Below are 21028 nucleotides of genomic sequence, written 5' to 3' on the forward strand. Positions count from 1 at the left end.
TTATAAATTCAAAAAGTTTCAAGCAGTTCAGGTTTCGTAGTCCATCAAAGAAAAAAAGATCACGTCATTTTTTTTTTGAAACAGACTACATACACCATACTATTTTTAAAATTAACTAAGATAAAACACTGTTAATAAGATTAATATTTTAAAAATATAAGTTCAATCAAATTTTTGGGAACAATAATTTACTAGACTTTTAATATTAGTTAATTTTTTAAACTACTCAATTTTGTACAATATGACTTTGTTTAAATTTGACAGTAAAATATTGTGTTTTAAAAACATTATCAGTGTACAGAATTACATAGAAAAAAATATAATTGTAATTAATTAGTAAACATGATTGTTGTAGAATATTTCATTATAAAACAATATTGATGTAATTTTAATTTTCAGGAAAGATAAATTACCACTGTAAAAAAAAGAGATTGTTTACTTTTTATATTAAGAATACATTTGAACAAGATAAATAATCAGTGGCGTGCCAACTTTTTTTTTGACTGGGGGGGGGGGGTGATGCCAAGTCCCGCCCGATTGTCCGATTTAATATTTTCAAATTAGTTGTATAGTTGTATATATTGTTACGATTAAATATATCTGTTTCATAGTTTTCCCATTTAAATTAGAGAAATAATTAAGTATTATACATTTCTTATTTGCATAACATCAATTTTCTCGTGAACAAGTTTTATAATAATTGAGTGTGCACAAGTAGTTACAGAGTTATACTTAAAAGCTAATAAAGTGTACAAATAATCTTAGGAGAATCCAAAATGTGTCATTTTTCAAACTATGAAACTATTATTTGAAGTGGAAAAAAGTCGTTCAAGATTTATATAAGCTAATTTCCAAGCCCAAGCAAAAATATTCTTTGCCGCTCATTCACTTAAAAATAATAAATAAAAACTAGAGAATAAACTAACTTAAGTTTTTAATTTAATAACATATCTATAATAAACAATTTTGTAGGCGTTACTTCCTGTGAATTAAAGCTCTAAACCTAGAGTATATAATACTTTTCGTATAAATGCTATGTTTGTAAAATGAAAGCAAAGCGAAACACCCTACACAACTTTGATTTTAGTAATTGAAATTTCATTACGTTTCAATTTTAATGGTTTGAAAGTAATATGTTGACTGTTGTTAATATGCTGAAAAAAATTTTACACACAGTTATAAGACTCGTTTATACAAAGAAAATTTAATAGAAAATATAACTTTGTAAGAATAAATATAATTACTTAATTTTAATTAATAATAGTCACAAATGTATAGAAGAGTAAAATATGCAAGTATTCATCTTATTTTAAACTATATTATTAAATGAAGAAAAAAAAACACTTACGCAAAATCGGCAAAATAGTTTGGGAATATTTCCAAAGTCCGATATCTTTGAAATTTCTGTCCTCAGTAACAATTCAGACGCTTTTGTTCAATTTTTTTTACTTGAAATTACATCATTTAAAATGACATGAAATTTTTTATACTTTACAGTACAAAACTTTTCCCAGCATAAATTAAATAATAAATAATAATGACTTATCTATAATAGTATGTTTTGCATGAAATTTTTGGAGAAAGAGTTTTACAATTAGTGGAATCTTTTATCAGCCTAAATAGTTCCAGATACACCGAAAAATGAAAAAAAAAAGAGAAAATGAAAATAAAACGACTGGAATTTTGACTAAACAATTGGAACAATGTTTTTGACATGGCGATCACTTCAACATTATGATAGTAGTATATTGTGATATTTCAAGGATTAAAAATCCAAATTCGTTAACACTAAAAATGTTTATTCAGAGGAAGTATATTTTTGTGCTTGAGGTCTTTCTTAATTTAATGTAATAAAATTTCTAATTTAAAATATCGCCTGTTCTTCTTTGCCCTTCTTTTTTCTCTTTCAGTCAGAATCTTAAAATAAATTATAATTTTTTATGTATACTTTTATGATTAATATCATTTTTGCATATTTTTAGCTTTCAGAAATTATTTTTAAGAAATAACTTGTTTTTCATACATACATTTTAGAATTCTAAAAAATTTACTTAAATAAATTTTTGATCGACTAAATAATATAGTTTTATCATTTTACTTAAACTAAACGAAAACAAATTAATTATAGAACTTTTAAAATTGGATATGATGAATTTGAAAATTGATGATAAAACAACATGCCTCATTCGTTATTTAAGTTAATTAAATAATAAAAACAACAATCTTAAAGCCAAAATAGTTCTATTGATATTGTCTCTTAAAGAAAAAAAATTTAAAGTAGCTAGTATTAAGAATATAGGTCATCAAATAAAACCAAAATATTTTGATTCAGATTATTATTATTATTATCCGGTATATAGAACGACAGGTATGATGGAATTAAGTGAGAGACTGAAAATTGTATTTCGTAGGTTTTATAACATCAAAAAATGGATTTAATATAAAATTAAGACTTTGATGAAAATATTGCTCTGTCTATATATAATTTGGTTACCATATGACATATGATATAAAATGATATATCAAAATTAAAAAGAAGTAATAACATTTGGAGCTGATTAAATTAATAGAGTTATTAATTATTACTATTATTTTTTAACTTAATTTTTCAGACAATTTTGGTAAATATCTGTATTGTTATATTGATTTTAAAGTTTATAATACTGGCACATATATCACTTGTGTGCAATGGAAGCATCTAACTTAAAATTAAATAAATAAAATAATCATAAAAAGTATAAAGTAGTAATAAAACAAGTATTGAAGTGTCAATTTTATAAAACTTCTTGAATCTGGTTAATATATTGTTAAAAAAAAAATGATATAACTTATTGGTTTCAAATCGAAAGTTTTCAACACGTGATGTAGAAATTGGATGAAATTTTAGGCCTTTATGCATCAAATGTGCTCGCCTTTTAAAAAAGTCACTATTAAAAAAAATATTCACAGTTCTATCTTTAACGTCGAGGTAAAAATAAAGTTGCGTTACTCTAGTGTGTGCATCAGGGTTCTAAAATATGACAATATTTAAAAAAAAGATTCAATTTGGAATATTTTGCCTATTGAAACTTCTGATCAGAATGACATGTAAATATATGTATTCACAACGTCATGCAATTATATATGACTAAACAATCATGACACAGGATTATTTTTTTTTCATTGAAATTCCAAAGCAAATATCATATCAAGGAAAAAAGCATAAAATTTTTTTCTGAAATAAAAAACTCTTTTTAACGGCTTGTTTTGACATTAAATATTATTTTCTTGACAGTAAATTTTATTTGCTTCGAATTTTTAAAGTGAAAAATAAAATGGGGGGAAATTTTAAAAGTAAAAAATGGGGGGAAATAAATAAAATTTAAGCAGCTTTATGTATAGTATTTTTCTCATCTTGTTGCAGTTTAATTTATCTAGATTTATATCGAAATTGTCATTTTTTAAACGGAAAATAAAAATATTCAATTGATAAAGAGAAATATTCACATTATTAAGAAATGATAAATTACAATAGTTTTTATTGGATTAATTTTTTATCCTCTATCAACAGCATTTATAACTTCAACATTAAAACTTTTAAAAATTAATTCCTTAAATTCAAAAAACTTAGTCATGAAAACTTTCTCAAAGTTAATTAGCAGAATTCGACCATCCTATAAAATTAATAATTAATAATATTAGAAATGTATAAAGAAAATTTTTAACTGTCAAAATAATTTTTACATTGCAGTTCTAAATTTAAAAAAAAAACACACACACACATTAAGAAATATTTTTTATGTACAGATATTTTGACTGATATTTGTTTTTATTCGGCATCGCCATTTTTTTCGCATGTTCTTAGCTGCAAAATTTTTGTAACTACAAATCATTGAAGACGACTATTTTACAAGTGATTCATAAGAAGGCGGCCATCAGTTTCATCCATCTAGATTTGGCTTTATTTCGCTATTCTGGCGCACACACTTAAAATTTTAATGCGGCAGTCGATCTTGAGCTGATAGGAGGGTAGTTAATCGAAGGCAGGTGGTGTGAGATAATTATGGGGTTAAATCCAGGTAGGAACTTCCGAGGATGGATAGAGCTGTACCCGCTGAAATTGCACAAAAATTGTGAATACAGTTTTTAAACAAGAAAAATATGATTGATAGTTTTATTTTATCCTTTGAAAAGAAACACAGACTATGAATTACGACCACCTATGACTAAAGATGAGAATTTAGGGAATCCTTCCTTTAAAGGGGATTCAAAGTGCTCTACATTTATTTTGTAGTCAAAAAGTAGTAATAGTTCGAAATGCATAAAAATAAATAATGGTTTTAATTACTTTGCAAAATTTTCTAATTTAAAAGACTACAGTTTAGTTGCAGTTCAGTAAGGACCTTCAATTGAAAAAAAAAAGAAAATACCATGGGGTTTATGAAATAAAAACAGGATTTTATACATCAATCATTAAAATAGAAGTTTCGCTGTTATGGGATATCTGAAAAGGCATGCAACATTATGGCTGCATTGTGTCTGAATTTTTATTTTATTGTCACGAAAATGTTTGTACTAAAAACCTTTTTTTTCAATAAAGCAAAAATATTGCAGTTTCAAAAATTTCATCCTGAAAGGATCAAAAAAGGAATTTTTAAAGCTTTTTTGAAAAAGTATTGTAATTTAGGTCCATCGTGACTTTTTAGCTGACGTCACACTAGCGATGGGATCATATTGCATTGCCCATTAAAATTTCATGACAAGGTGGAATTTAGCTGAGCATGCAAGACGTTGAGAAAATAAACCTTATAATTACCTAGATTTAAGATTATATTCACAATAAGACAAACTCTTTTTAAGGTTTTAATATAGAGGGTTGTTTTCCAACGTTTTGGATTAGGGTAATGTGAGTAGAACAGAGCAGATGGTCACAGATCTCGTTTTAACGTTAGAAGGTTTACACGTAAACCATATTGCAAACCACTTTAGGTTTACATTAAAAGGTTTTTGCCGTGTGAAAATAAACCTTATTTTGCTATTTGGGATCTTACTAAAGAGCGCAGACTGTATCTATTTTAAGCTAATTAGATTGTAATTCAATTTCGAGTTGAATAAAAGAAGTTTAATGATTTAAAAATATCCCACCACTAGCACTTTTTATTTCTATTGACAACTGCTTAGTGAAAGGATAAATATTAATTAATAAATAAGAATAAAAGCTGATTTCACTTCAAATGTGTAAATTTCTTTTAAGAAAATAATCTTAGCTCCAAGCTGACGTCTTTAATTTTGTAATTTCTTACTCAGGATTTTAAAACATTGCTTAACTCGCACAGTGCAAAATCTAAGAAAATGTCAGAGCTTGATTTTTCAAGACTAACAGAATACAATACTTTAACAGAATAATAATCTTTTAACAAAGTAATAAGTGCATCACTAAAACTTAATTAATTAAAAGGTATCGGCAGTTTAAACTGCTTCTTTGTTACCGACTACCTATTATTTAAGAACGAAATTATATTTGCAAAACTAATGCGTTTGGTTTAGTATTAAAATTTGTTGAATATTCAAGTTCAATTTTGCATTATTGAATAAGAAATCTTAACTAAACTAGCACAAGAAGAACGTCACTTGACTGTACCTTAGATATCATGCAAAAAAAAAAAGTTGAATAATATTTACCTTTTCCAAAATACGATACTTGATATGGAACTTATCTGATGCATTAGATTTTTTTTTTGGAAAATATAGTTATCCTGATTTTTTTTATAAAAAAAAGAATAATACTATACCAATATTCAAAAAATGATATGTTGGTTTGGATGATTTATTTACAAGGAAAATGGTTTAAAATTTTTAAATATTTTTCCTATTCAATTCATTATCATAATTTAGAAAGAAGATAATACACATGAATTATTTATTAGCTCTCAATGTACAAGAATTCAACATTGACCATCACCTAAAACCTTTCAAATTAATTAAAAAAAACTTTAAAATCTTTAAAAAATTATAAATTTTTGCTCAAATAGGAGTTAATGGAAAAAAAATTACTCCATAAAAATATAGTTTATAAAAAAAATTGCTAAACAGTCTCCATTAAAACTATGCTATGAAATGTTTCAGAGCATAAAATTGTTTGGAAGAAAAAATAACCAAATTCAAAAACTTTGAAATAAGTTTCAAAAAATTTAAACATGCAGTATCGTATCTCGCCAATCTTCTTAATACAGAACATTGTTTGAAAAACTCCTTTTATACTAACATATGAATAAAAGTACCAACTCTTACACATTCAAATTTCTGTCCAGCAGATTACTGATTTAAGGAGTTTGTTCAGGTCAAAATTTGGAGTTGTCGCTTTTCTTTTTCTTATTCTACACTACAAAACAAGTTTAATGTAGCTTTTGAATATAAAAATTTTCGATGTATTTTTTAAAAATGTATTTTATTAAATTTAGATAAAAACATTTAAAATTTGAACATTTAATTATAGCAGCTAGATGCGCTTTATTTTGGTAGCGTTTCTGACAATATTCTCAAGCTTTTTCTCATTGGCAAGAAAATATTATTGTAATTTTTTGTACGAAATTAAACTAAAATTAAATAACTTTCCAATGAAAAATTCTTTGATTTTTTTTTCTTGCGGTTTTTTCCCCCTTATCCATGGACCAAGATGGCTGGGCTTTACTGTAACTTTTTAAAGATTAAAAAAGTTTGAACAGACATATGCTTTTCATTTTCATAAAACTGTGACTCCCTATTGTCCCCGAACGCGCTGACTAAATATTGATTAAACTTAAACTAACAGTACTGAATAACAGCCGCAAACTCACAGAAGTTATGAAACTTGCATAGTGTTCGTAAAAAACACAAGAGTGTTCGAATAATATACTTAAGTTAGTCGAATTCTGGTATTCGTGCAATTTAAAAATACTATGAGTGCACTCCTAATCAATCATTACCTAATTTGGTTTTTCACGTTTAGTTTTTTCTTTTTTTTCCCAACCTGATGGTTTTATTTTATTTTATAACCGTCGTTGAACAGCCGACTCAATTTCTGGGTTAACAATTGCTGATGTCCAATTCCATAATCTTGTAACTTTGAACCCAATTTAGATGATAAGGGAGCTCTCGGATCAAGTATTGGGGATAAATCTGTCTTTATGGAGGACATTTTGATGGGATTAATCTGAATTTGCGTTACATGGAGAGGAATATCACGAAACCCTCTCACAGTTAGACGGACGGTAAGGTGATTCCAACCCAGGACCCGCTTACTACTGAAGATAATCCGTCTACAACCGAAGATATTTTACGTCAGCACTGTGGTCGGTGCGAGTCGGCTGCGAAATTTTTATCAGCTAGCTATCGCTGTAATTCGATTCCTGTTCACTTCATTGTAAGGCGAAACGCTTCATTCCTTGAGCCACTGCGGCTCCAATCTAATACTTTGTAGCCCTAACATTTACGTTTTGCTTTCAAGGATGTCATTTAGGTTGTGTTTGAAATACATACTCATAAGAGGTAAGAAACTAAAACCGAAATTTTTGTAAAAAAAATTGAATTCTTATAAGTCTTGAATCGAAGGATTAGAACATGAGCATTTTTCTATCTGACCTTCATATTGTTTAAAATATTTTTAGGAAGTGGTGAACAAAATCTAGTGTAATTCTAATTCATGAAAATGTTAATACACTATCTTTGCTGCTATTAGGAGCTCCTTATTAAAACCGCACTAATTGCGATAAGAAATGCAGCTACACAAATGACGCGTAATTAATTTCAACAAAATTAATTAAGCGTAGTCTGCGTCAATAGTAATATGACGATTTTGAAGCTAATTCTCTCCTAAAAAAGATAGTTTATTTTTCCATTTTCTACATTCTTTAATACATATTCTTTTTTTTTAATTTAAATTAACACATATCACCGAAATTTATTTGGCATCCATAATATAGCGACTTATTGGAATTTTCTTAAACAAATAAAAACCTTCGCTATATCAATTTTATTTTTTGTACATAGTTTTTTTATATTTCAATATCAGCCGTGGTGGTCCAGAGGATAGAGCGCTCGCCTTCCAATGAGGTGCATCGGGATTCGATCCCGGTGATGGCTGGTAGATACGAATTCCGCATCCGGCTTGCACCGACCACAGTGCTGATGTGAAATACCCTCAGTGTAAACGAATCATGGATTAGAGTCCCCTTGCCGTTAGGCTAACCGTGGGAGGTTCTCGTGGTCTTCCTCTCCATGTAACGTAAATGCGGGTTAGCTCCATCAAAAAGTCCTCCACGAAGGCAAACTTCTCCCTATACTTGATACAGGAGATCCCTTGTCTTCTGGATTGGGTTCAAAATCACAAGGCAACGGAGTTGAACATTAGTTGTCGTACCATGTTCAACGACGGTTATAAAATAAAATATGTTTTAATATGTACTTTTTTTTTTCAATTTGTACCTAAAACAGAAATTAGTTGTGCAATATTGGCGTCAAAACAATGTGATAATTTTCTCCATTAACTTATTTTTGAATACATGACTTTTTGTAACTATTACCAAAATTAATTTATTTTATTTCTCAAAATAATTAGTAACGAAACTAAAATATTTATGTTTGGCAAACGAACAAATATTGATACTTGTTTCGAAGATCGTAAAATATTGCCAAACTAATTATTATCCATATTATTTACTCCAGTGAAGTTTCACAGAAACTGGTATAAAATAATACTAGTATTATACTATTGTAAGGGCTGTGGTAAAGGGAAATTTTTATACTAATATAAGTTTCTAATATGGATACTGTAGTAAATGGTTTTTTACCTCCTTAATATCACTTAACTACACATATATACATAACCATAATATTTTTATTATTGTTTTATAATCCGTATCTGTTTTATACTACAGTCAAACCCCGCTATAGTGAACCTTCAAGGGACCGACATTTTGGTTCACTATAACCGGGAGTTCACTATATCCGTTAGCAGACAATTTAACTAATGGTTCCTTAAATCCTCACTCTAATTACACATTATTCAAATAAATGACTGAAAAATATTATGTAGTAGCAAAAGATGTGTTATTTTTTTATTACTTTTCGTCTTGCGTATAAAAAAAATCTTGTAATCTTTAGCTGATGAGCAATCCTCAGCATCAGATATGGAAAGACTTCCCAACTCTCAGATAATTTTTCCTGAATTTCTGTTATTCCGCTTTTTAAACCTGTCTAACCTGCCATTCGATTACATAAAAGTAGTCTCACAAAACGGCTTAGCAAAGTCTTCGACATTTGTCCAGATACTGGAAGTTTGCGGCTTCTTCGAATGCTGAACCATTTCAGTAACGCTTTTTCAACATCCTTGTGATCTGCTTTCTTTTCTCAACTTTTATCTGCCATCTAAATTTCTTTCATGAGCAGAAATTGGTAATTAACTATTTTTCCATTTGTAACAAACTGTAGATTTGGAAAGCTTATATTCCCTGTAAATATCAGCTTGATTTCATCCATTTTCAATTTTTTGACTATGCCCATCATTTTATCATCAATGGAGAACATTTTACGTTCACTGCTCGCCATAGTTGAAGCTGAGACACTTGTTTGCAGGCTTTTTTTAACTGAACTGAGAGCCAAAAAGAGTTGAAATGAGGGTCTTATCAACATAGATTAGTTGACCAATAATGAATAATTACTCATTCCCTCTGACAGAAAATGCATATTGATCCCACTGACGCTTTACAGGTGCATCAGTTGTGCCTGAGTTGGAAGCATCTGCTTGGTTCATTTAGGGATGGGAAAGTGAGATAAAAGAAGCTAACAAGAAAAAGTGCTTATCGCTACATTCCCCTCTATAAATGGTTTTAAAAATCTAAAAATCGGCATATGTATTTATTTTGAAGTAGAAAATTTCAAAACTATTAAAAAAAAATGAAGAAAAAAAGTAGTCGAAGACAGAAAAATGTTCATTATATCCAACTTCCTCACTTTTTTGGTTCACTATATCCACAAAAAATAACATTATACGTGCATAGCAAGGCACGGGACCGAGCATTTTGCTCACTATATCCGGGGGTTCACTATAAACCGTGTTCACTATAGCGGGGTTTGACTGTATTAGATTTACCGTAATACGAGTTAGAAGTTCAACTCACTAAAAGTAAGATTAACTATATATTTAAATATATACTTTCATTCAATCTGTGATATTTAGAATTGACAGCAATTTTTCCAAGTCTTGATAATTTCACTTACTTCCTTACACTTAATTAGAGTCTAAATATATTGACTACGAAAATCACTATCACTCTTAATTGTAGGTCTCATTAGATTCCATTACTGATTTTGCACGTGCCAACAAAACAGAATATTTTTAAACCAAAAGGCTAAATTTTCTCGTACCGCTAGAGGTGCAGTAACTACAAAAAAGCCATTAAAAATTTTTTTTTTTTTTCTGAACCTAAACTATTATAGTTTAGCGTTGGTCTTACGTAAACAATATGATAACTGTATAAATATTTAAAGTAAAAATATTTAATTTCATTAGAGAAATCTTGTTATTTGAATATGCAGTTCAGAATAATTAGCAATATAAAATCCTGACTGCAACTTCAATCTTATTTAAAGCATTGCTGAAATTTTTCCACTACCATTTCTGGTCATTGCTTCTCTTCAAAACTTTGTTATGAGGAATCAGAATTTGTGGAAGAGAAATAAAAGTGGTAATTTTTTTGTTGTCAGTTGGTAATATCAAGTATTGCTTAAAACTGCACCAATCCCTAGAATCAGGAAGTATAATATTCAATATAATTGCAGTGAACCCATTTGATGAATGCCTTCAACAGTTCTATCATTCTCAAGTGTCATACCTCCCTGAAAGCCTTTAATCTTATCAGCAATGATCTGTCTTATGTTAGAATATCAGAAAAGTAAGCTTTGCAATAGCACCTGTCCCACTCATTCATTTATCAGTTACTAACAAAGTACTATCAGTACTAACAAAGTAATATTTCTTGAATGTCACATTGAAAAGACGAAAACGTTCATTTCTATCACCTCTCATTCTTTTGCTTGAATAATTGTCAGAATAACAAAGGAATGAAAGACTCACAACAATACGCTTTTTGAATTCTTAACACGCCTTGATTAATAAGTCAGTTCAACTGGGCTTAAACTAAGATTCTAGCCATTAAAATTTTAATTAAAATATACATTTTTATGATTACTGGAAGGTTATATAAATTACCTATTGATTCACAGGCGGACATTAAAAAAAAAAAACTTTTGTAAAGTGAGTGATTTTTTTTCTTCTCAGATATCATTTTCGAACTAGAAAGAAAGAAAATTAAGCAAAATTTCTTATCATTTTGAAAATATTTACTCTGTACATTGAAAGGGATGCCAACTGTTCCGCTTTCTGGAAAATATTTAATAAATTGGTAACGAATTAAATAATAAGACTTATGGAATGAGGATAATTATGCCTACTTTTTCAAAAAAATTACTACGAGAGAAAATCGTTAACCCTTTCGAATGCGGTGGGAAGTATACTTACCACCACTTTTAATTGACGTTTCCATTTGTTAATAACTTCAGCTTTCTTGAAGTGCGTTTGAATAAAATTGGTAAACATTTGTTAGTTTAAAAAACGAATAAAATACATAATTCCTATTGAAGTTTGTAGCATTTATAAAATTTATTTTATAAATAAAGAAAAATAAAAGTCAATAAGCTCCTACTAGGTCGTGTTAAATATATTTACCATTATTTCATTTACCATTCAGGGGTTTATATATAACTATTTCAAGTAGGGGTGTGGGGTCATTATTTAGGACAGGTTTTGGCTCCAGTCGATGAGAGAAAGGTAATTTTTTTCTTCGCTCTATTGTGGAGAGAAGAGAAGCTACCCTCCCTGAAATGCGCTTTTCTTGCTTCCATAGCAACAGTGGCCTCGGACTGACGGGGGGTGTTCTTACCGTATACAACCTATATTTAAGGCGAAGAGTATCAAAAAATATTTGCATGCTTTCATTTTTCATTAGTATACAGTTCAGGATTTCTTGACTCCATAAGACCTTCCTTGTAAAAGTATTCATTTCTACAACAAATTATTTCTGTTCAATATTTCTTTTCCAGCCCAATCCTACAAATTGGTAGATGTACAAAAAAGAATAAAAAAAATATTATGCTAATAGTTTATTGAGAAGGCATATTTCAAGATACTTAAGAACGAATTGAATAACTTTAAATTGAATTTGAATTGAATTAAATTGAATTTGAATTTTTACACTATATGAAGAAGAAAAAAAGAGCCATTTTTATGCATATGATGAATTACAAAATCTTTGGTTTTTAATACATCCGTATATATATTGGACAATACATCTAAACTAAGAAACAAATGAAAAAATGACCAAAGTCATGTATGCACTTCACAAAATTAAAAATGAGCAAGTTGAAAACTAATTACCTTTGACTTAATTGAAATAGTATTATTCATAAGAAGAAGAAAAAAAACTGGAAAAAGATATTCCATAAACTATTTTAACAAAATTCTTGAGTTTTCGAAAGGATCTATTAAATGGATATTTCAACGAGGGAAAAATTTTAAATTGTTATAACAAAACCGCACATTTCTCTCCTTTAATTAGGAATGTACAACTTTTTTTCTGACAAAGAGCTGCAAAAAATCACCTTTAGGAGGACACAATGAATTAAGTTTTTATATCAATTGTTTAATTTCTCAGTGCATTTAGAACTAAATCTTTTAATAATTAAAAGATAAATTGCATCAAATTGCGAGAAATATAAATACAATATTATTAAAAATAAAAACATTTGAAGTTTTTAATACACCAACATTTTTTTTTAATTTTAGTAGATTAACTTAAAGAAATTTTTTTTTAACTTTCAATTTTGTTTTTATTAGTTTTCTTATCTATATATATAAAAATCTCTTGTCACAGTTTTAGTGGTTGAACTCCTCCTAAACGGCTCGACCGATTTCGATGAAATTTTATATGTATATTCAGTAGGTCTGAGAATAGGTTTATAACTAATTTTTTTTCCTTTTTTGGACAAATTTAACGTATATTTTAAATATATCTTTATTTAAACGATTCCAAACTAGACATAGAAACATAATTCGCGATCGCAACGCTCGAGTACGCCGTCTAGCGGGAGCCTGTAAATATCAGACATTAATTTATCACGTTTTCATTTAGTTCCATCAAAATCATCGACAGAATCAGACACCATTTTTTAGCAGCAAATAAGAAACAAAATTTCCCTAAGGAAAAGGCCGAAGAACTTGAAAAAAATCTCCAGAATATAAGTAAATCTTTCAGGAACAGAACACGCCAAACATTTGAAGAAAAATTCCTCAATAATTTTTTATTTCTTTTATCAACAAACTTGCAACTGATGACTTCCGATTTCGGATACTGTTACAGATGTGTGTATTAAGGTAAAATGCATTTCTTCTGTCTTCAATTCATTACGAATTAAAGTGAAGTCAACATTGCTTTCGTCATTCCAGTGAATAAATATGAATTCAGAACATACAGAATTGTAATAGTTATAGCATATTCTTCTTCGTTATAGAATAGTATATATTTCTGTATCCATATAATTCGGAAAACAACAATAAAAAATTATCCAAGTTACTTGAAATAATGCCATTTGTGCTGATTCTTAATTAATTTTAATCGTTTTCTTGGTAAGTATTTTTTAGTTTTGAAAGAATAAGTTCAACTAGAATTCAGCTATTCTGTTTTCAGCTACATATTCAAATTAATATCAATTATAAAATTTTGCTGTGTAGTATGTTATCTAAAAGTAATGAAGGGATAAACTATGTATCTATTATTTGAGAATAAAGTTTTCAAACAAGGAACTTATCATTTTGGAATTCTCCGGGAATTATAAATCAGGTAAGTGCAATGATTTTTACAATAAAAAATTTGCTTGTAAATATTTTTTTTTCATTTGATGATGGTTCTCTACAGAATGGTTTTTTACGTCTGATTAAGAACCATAAGAATAATAAAAAAAGAAACAATATGAAAGTTTTTATTTCAATGTAAAGAATTCTTAAAATCGTTTTTTTATCCTAAGAATTCTTTATTTTCCGTTTTTTAGTTTATAATTTTTTGATAAAAATTGTTCTCAAAATACTTTTTTTGAAAAATTAAATGGTATAACATTATGTGTTTATGTATACTTCTTGTATATTCCAATGTTTGAAGTAATATGATTCAGAAAAGTATGGAATAAAAATTCGGTACTTATGTATTAACGCCACCGCCGCTACAGATTTGGCGGTTTTTAAGTGCCGCCAATCTACACTTAAAATTTTTGCGACAATTCATAAAATAAAACACTTTATTTAAAATCAAAATAGTCAATCGGATTTCAGTGGAAAATGAGCAGATATAGAGTTTAGCATAGATTCAAAACAATCATATCGCCATATGAACTCTGATGAAAAGATTCCAAATGAAATAACATTTCCAAAACGTACGTTTACCAAGATAAAGTTTCATGTTGTGGGAATTGGTACATTTTTGTTTTTTCGGTAAAATATTTCCCTCCTGAAAAAATAAAATTGCATCTTGTTTTGTTTTTGGCAAATCCCAAAGACGAATTTTCGTAGCACTAAAAATGGAGACAAAAAAAGAATTGTTTTTTTGTTTTTGTTTCGTCAGCATTCTTTATTTTACGTTTCTTAGTTTCTAAATAATGATTTTTATTGAAACTTGAAATTTTTTGATAAAAATTGTTGTCAAAAAACTTTGTTTACAAAATTAAATTTCATAAAATTATGAGGCTTATGTATACTTTTTGTTCATTTTAATTTTTGAAGTAATATGACTCTTAAAACTATAGAATGTAAAGTTTAAATGGACCTTTCATGTTATATCATTAAATTTAGTAATACTATTTCTCGGGCATTAGGTTTTAACTCTTATAAGACTATACACATTTTTTTCTGTTAATGTACAAATATTTTTCCGATGTGTTTTGGATATTCCTTCTCTAATAAAAAGAGATACCATTTTGTTTTCGTTTGCATAAGAAAGAATATCAAGCATTTTTCTTTTTTTAAATTTAATTAGCCACAATAAAGAAGGAACCTTGCAATGCTACGTGCTACATTAACGATGTCTCTAGAGTAACTGAATGACTGTTCATATAGAAATCGCAGGTATAAGTCTCATACAACAACGCCCCCTATAGTTCGTTGCGATCGCGAATTAATAAAAAGTAATATTCACGCACATTGCAACAAGTCATATTAAACTGTAATACTTATGCTCGCCCTTAAAAGAAGAGCATCAAATATATTTGCAAGTATATGAATAAAGGCAGTATATAATATGGCAGTATTTCGAGTTGAAAGTACTAATGTGACTGCTCTTCCAGTGAATAACAACGACGAAATAACGCTGTACCAAATTGGCCGGTACATCAGCTGCAATGAAGCTGTTTGGCGTAACTTTGGATTCCCAATTCATGATCCAACCGTTACTCATTTAGCCGTCCATCTTGAAAACGGTCAGAGCGTATATTTCACGAACGAGACAGCGATTGACCGAGCTATAAATCCACCAAAAACTACACTAACAGATTTTTTTTGAATTGTGTAATCGTGCGGATGCCTTTGCATGGATATTACTTTACTCAGAAGTACCATACTATTTCACATGGGCTCAAACAAAAAAATGGAAACCCCGCAATCAAGGCACACCGGTTGATGCATGTCCCGGTTTATTTAAACAGTTATTGCCAGGTAACTTGGTGACATATATATATCCGTTGATGCAGTTCGCAATCACATTGAAGCTGCAAATTTTCCAACAGTTTTAAACTAATTGGATTTACCAGGCATACCACCGCATAGTTTAGTACTCAAAGTTGAATCTCCGGTTATTTTGCTTCGTAATTTGAACCCACCATGGCTGTGCAACGACACGCGATTAGTCATTAAAAAATTAATGAACGTTATCGAAGTTATTATTTTAAATGACAAATTCCGGGGTGAAAGTATATTACTACCACGAATCCCTATTATACCCACAGATGTGCCAATTCAATTTAAACGCATTCAGTTCCCCATTAGATTGGCCCTTGCAATGACAAGTGACAAGGCCAAACAATGTCTGTTTCTGTCTTAGGTTTGAGCCCACCATGTTTTTCACACGATTATACGTGGCATGCTCTCGAGTGGGCAAACCATCCAGTTTATTTGTGTTAGCTAAAGATGGAATGACAAAAGATATTATACACTCCATTGGACTAAAAGATTAATATTGTTGACTAATATTTTCAGAATTCGTTGTATATATAATTTATAAAAAAAGTTACAATAAATTAAAAAAAACTATTATTTGGTGTATTGTTATTTTCACATTCCGTCATCGTTCACAGCGCTCCATGCCTCTTCCATTCATATAATAAGATATATTTTCATACTCTAGAAATAAGAAATAATTCATATGGCAAAACAACGTTTGCCGGGTCAGCTAGTCTTTATATATATATATATATATAGCATAATAAAAAAACATGAATAAAGAAAAACAATCTTTTTCTTCCCCTTTTTTAATTGTTCTGTAATTTTTCCCTCGCTTTCTCTACATTTTGAACTTATATATATATATAACATAAGAAAGACAAAAAAGATTAAAAGAGTTTAACGAAGAAAAATAAGAATGTTTTCCTTACTGTGCATAAGCTACCAGTACTTAGAACTCAAATAAGTTAAAAATACGAAGACGACATGGGAAAAAAATATATAAATTTTTTAAAAAAAGAAAAATTTGAATAAATAAAATATTTTTTTAAAAAAAATATTTACAAAAGCCAGATAACAAAAAAGAAAAAAAAAAAAAAATATGAGCCGATGGCAAGATTACATCTTTTCTTTATTTTGTTATCCGGCTTTAATTTTTTACAAAAATATTTTATTTATTAATAATTTTACTCATTCAATTTAAAAAATTGAAATATTTTTTTTTAATGTCTTCTCCGTATTTTTCACTCCGTTTTATGTATATATGAAACATAAAAAGCTTTAAATAATCTTTTTATGTTATTTCTTATTTTAAATTCTTTTTAATTCATAATTAAAAGTTTTCTCACACATTATTATTCACATCTTCTCATTCTATTTTTGCATCCAAAGTATGCATGACTTAACATTTTAAATTTTCCCTTTTAATAAGTGTGAGAACTATATTATTCCCCCAACCAATTGCAATTACTAATGTTTCCCTTTTGCCATGCGACTTGAAAGTTTATCAAGCCTTATTTGAAAGGTTTTTCCTAGCTTTCGAGAGGGAAGCACTTTGATTTTAGATTATTCGTTTTCTTGCTCTCATACAATAATTAATAAAAGCTTCTATTTTGCTTCGGCATACCAGTTTATTTATCCTGCTTAGATACGCTGCTTTTTCATATATATATAACCAACAATACTTGCACCTCTTACATTTTGGTAAGAGGATTATTGAAATTAGTTTCAAAACCTAACACTAGGTGTGTACATTTTTCTAATTTTCAGCTACCAAACAAGGAGAGGGGGGGGGGGAGAGTTTGATATACCAGGGGTGATTGTAAGCCCAAGTCAAAATTCCGGAAAATTTCCCGAGTTTTAAAAAAAAAAAAATTTAAATTGAAAAAAATTTAAACTAGGTTTTTCTAGGAGAAGTAATTAAAATTTACAAATATGTCTTACTTTCTTGAGTTTATGATTTACTGATAAAAAATGTATCTGGCTCTCCCTTACAAACAAAATAAACTGTGTCTTTAAGTTCCACTTTTGAAAATTTGATTTCCGGAAACTTCTGTGATCAAGGATTTTTTGAAACGTCTGGACTTTCGATCTCAGGAAACTTCCGGATCACTGTTAGCGAAAAATCCGGATTTTTTCCGGAGCACAATCAGCCCTGATATACTGACAATTATAGAACAATGTTTGGCAACTGGTTGTGCACTCAATTAATGATGCATGCACGAATACCAACTGCTCCACATTAGTGTTTAATAAGTGGTACAATATAAAAACTTACAAAATTTAATTGTTTTTGCAAACATTTACAAAGGCTCACCATGAGAAAGCAGGAAATAACTGGAGTTTCAGATGAATATTTGATACAATTCATTAGTGATGGGTGAATATGCCTTTAAAAAAAATGGTAACAACGTTTTTCAAATACATAGGAAAAGTTAGGATAAAAATTTTAATAAAGAAAATAAGAGCAATTTAAAGCTCACATTTCATAAATAATTTTGTAATGAGTTATATTTGGTGCTACATTTTTAAAACTATTAACTATCTTTAGTTACACATTAGACAATATTTTTTAAAATATTTAATTAAATAATAAATTTTTAGTAATTCCATTAGAAAACAGCGCAATATACTTAAATATATTTTCGTTTGCTAGTAAATTCTTGTACTTTTAACCAAAATGCTCTCTCGAACAATTTTAAAACTGCGACTAATCATAAAGTGGTCCTGAATTTTTTGGCCTCCTCCAAAATCAAATCAAACAAAAGGCATTGATTGTAACAGAAGCAAAAATAATCACACTGGAATGTGAACTTTATTTTATAATGAGCATGATAAAAACAAATAATTACAGTTTGATTTGAAGACAGCAGACAAAAAAACATAACATGTAGTGCATGGTAATAAGCAAATACAGGCGAGGGCTGTTGTCAATATTCATAATTACTACACTGTGTACTTCTCACCTGAGAAGTATAGTTTAAACAATTTCACAAAAACACCAATAAACTTAAGTACATTTTAGAAATAAAAAAGAGTTCTGAAACACTGAGTAAATGCAGTTTTTGCAAATCATTATAAAATAAATAAATTTTAAGACAGTTTACAACATAGTTTTACAAGTATACCTAATAAATACAAGGTGTAGAGAAAATAATGTGAAATGCTTAGAGGCCCTTAATGTGCATCATACTGAGAATATATACATATAAAATTGGGGGCTCAAGCAACAGTACGTGGTTTCAATTTCTGAAAAATTCTATATCAATTCAGTGGACGCATTCATTTGTAACACAAAATGCTTGAAGTACTTCTTTTTCCCCATTAGTGACTTTTGGTATTAAATTTTTTTTTCAAAAAAAAAAAAAAAATTAAACAGCTGACTTTACTAAGAATGATTTAAATTATTATTATTATTTTACATTAAACGCAGTAAACGACGTGTTATGAGACTCTAAACACCCCACATTGTTACATATGCACCTTGTATGTACACTATATACATACATAATCCAACTAAACATTGCGGCAAACTGAGAAAGGGGTTGAGGAATACATTGCATTCCCTGTAAAATACATTAAATATCTCAACATTGGAAAAAAATAGCTTTTATGAATAGCTAAGACTTAAAAAAAATCTAGATCTACCCAAACCAAATCATTGTGCACGCTTATTACATTAAATTTAAAAGCAGATTAGTGTAAAATTAAAAAAAATAATACCAACTTCATTTATCAAATAATACAAAAGAAAAATGATTTTATAATTGTTTTTAATTGATTATTTAATTATTTTCTGTATCACACAATCTATCATCATGCAACAAAAATAAATAAAGCATCAAATATTTATGACAACTATAATGAAATGCAGCAGCGAGCAATTACTTACATAGTCAATATCAAAAAAGTTTGCAATCGTATAAAATTTGTCGCTTAGTGAAAGTAGAAAATATTTTTCTTAAACAAGTTTTATTAGTTTGAAAAATAAGACTGGCTGAAATATTACAGATTCTTAAATGTTGTATCTATAAGTTGAGTCAATTATTTAAAAATTCAATTCTTAGATCAATTTTTATAACGATTTCATTATAGATAAAACAAAATAATTTCAAATTTACTGTTGTCAAAGTAAAAATTGATTTCTTCTAATGTTTACAGTCGAAAATCACATTTAAAAAGTGACGTGATTTTAATCTATATACCAATTTTCTTTAAAATATGCGTGAAATATTGTACTGACTCTGCAATAATTAAAATTCAGTATGGCTCGACCCTTTATATTTAATAATAATTTTGCACAGGTGTATATGAGAAAAATCAGTTGAGGCCTGATATGGTAATTTTTCTCCTAAATATAAGGTAAAGCTTAAAAAGAAAAATCAATATTGCATTAATCTCCATATCGAACACAATTACACTAATTTTTGACCATTTCACATTTAATGATTTTAACAATAGTATAATATTTCCAAATAGTAAGCTTTTTTTTTCTTTTAATTTAGTGATTATAAGAGACAAAGTAAATAAAAAAGTTATTTTCAGAGTTAAAGTATAATATTTCATTTTAGTACCCTGTTATTCAATTTTTTTTAATCTTCCACCCTACTTTTTCTCTGAATATCATAAAACCAGTACTAAAACTAACATAATATATTTGGTAGTAAATGTTTTTACAGTTTTAGTGTCACCTAATAGTGCACACATACATGTTTTTAGTTTCCTTCCCTCAAAGGAGTTAAATTGTCATTAGTGTTTGAAAAAGTAATAAAATTTGCTTTTTTAACCATCCAATACTACTTTTAACAAAATATTTATTAATATTTTAGTGTTGATTGGTTATCCTTGTTGGTGAATACATGGTTACCAAAGCTTTCTGTAAACACAAAATAAATTAAAATGTATTTCTTTGTATTCGTTATGATTTATTTATGTTACGTCATATTTTTTAAATGACAGCTTTGCACAAAAAAGAAAAAAAAAAATAGAAGAAAGAAAGAAATGAAAAAAAAAAAAATGGGAACTCAATTATACAAAACTATACATAAAGCTCCAACATAGGGTAAAACTCATTATAGATTCCCAAATACAGCCTATTATTTAAAAATAGTGTATAAGGAAATTTCTGTACTTCGAAGCATTACTAAATGAAGTTAATATAAAGTATCCCGCAGACTATGTTTCTTCCATAAAGTGAACATACAAAAACCTATCATGTCTGGATTAGTACAAAGATTAAATATAAAAACTAAA

The sequence above is a fragment of the Parasteatoda tepidariorum genome, chromosome 4 (assembly GCF_982258835.1).
Source record: "Parasteatoda tepidariorum strain Cologne lab strain chromosome 4, Ptep-v5.0, whole genome shotgun sequence".
NCBI lineage: Eukaryota > Metazoa > Arthropoda > Arachnida > Araneae > Theridiidae > Parasteatoda > Parasteatoda tepidariorum.